The sequence below is a fragment of the Penaeus monodon genome, chromosome 28 (assembly GCF_015228065.2).
Source record: "Penaeus monodon isolate SGIC_2016 chromosome 28, NSTDA_Pmon_1, whole genome shotgun sequence".
Classification (NCBI taxonomy): domain Eukaryota; kingdom Metazoa; phylum Arthropoda; class Malacostraca; order Decapoda; family Penaeidae; genus Penaeus; species Penaeus monodon.
In genome coordinates, this window is record NC_051413.1 from 24,836,490 (window position 1) to 24,836,747 (window position 258).

The 258-nt window shown below is 31.0% G+C and overlaps 1 protein-coding gene across 1 annotated transcript in view; it reads left to right on the forward strand.

Annotated features, from left to right (window-relative positions):
- LOC119591112 overlaps nucleotides 1–258 on the forward strand; it is a gene marked incomplete in the record, with an annotated part of 91,529 nt that overhangs the window by 40,170 nt on the left and 51,101 nt on the right.

Genomic DNA, 258 nt, shown 5'->3' on the forward strand with positions numbered 1-258 from the left:
ATCTTATCAAAGGAAGTGCATAGGAGTTTATGTTATTGATCAGCATAATGAAAGCAAAACATATGTTTATAATTCTAACGAATCAACATGATTATCTTCCATTAACAAAGAATATACTCTGTTTTATGATAATAATTGCAAGAGAAGTAAAATTGCTGAGCGTTTTGTAAATCGTCCAACCCTGACTAGAGAGGCCAAAATAAAAAGATAGGTTTCAGTCGATTTTGAAACAAATTCGTAGAAAAACTTGAGTCCAAC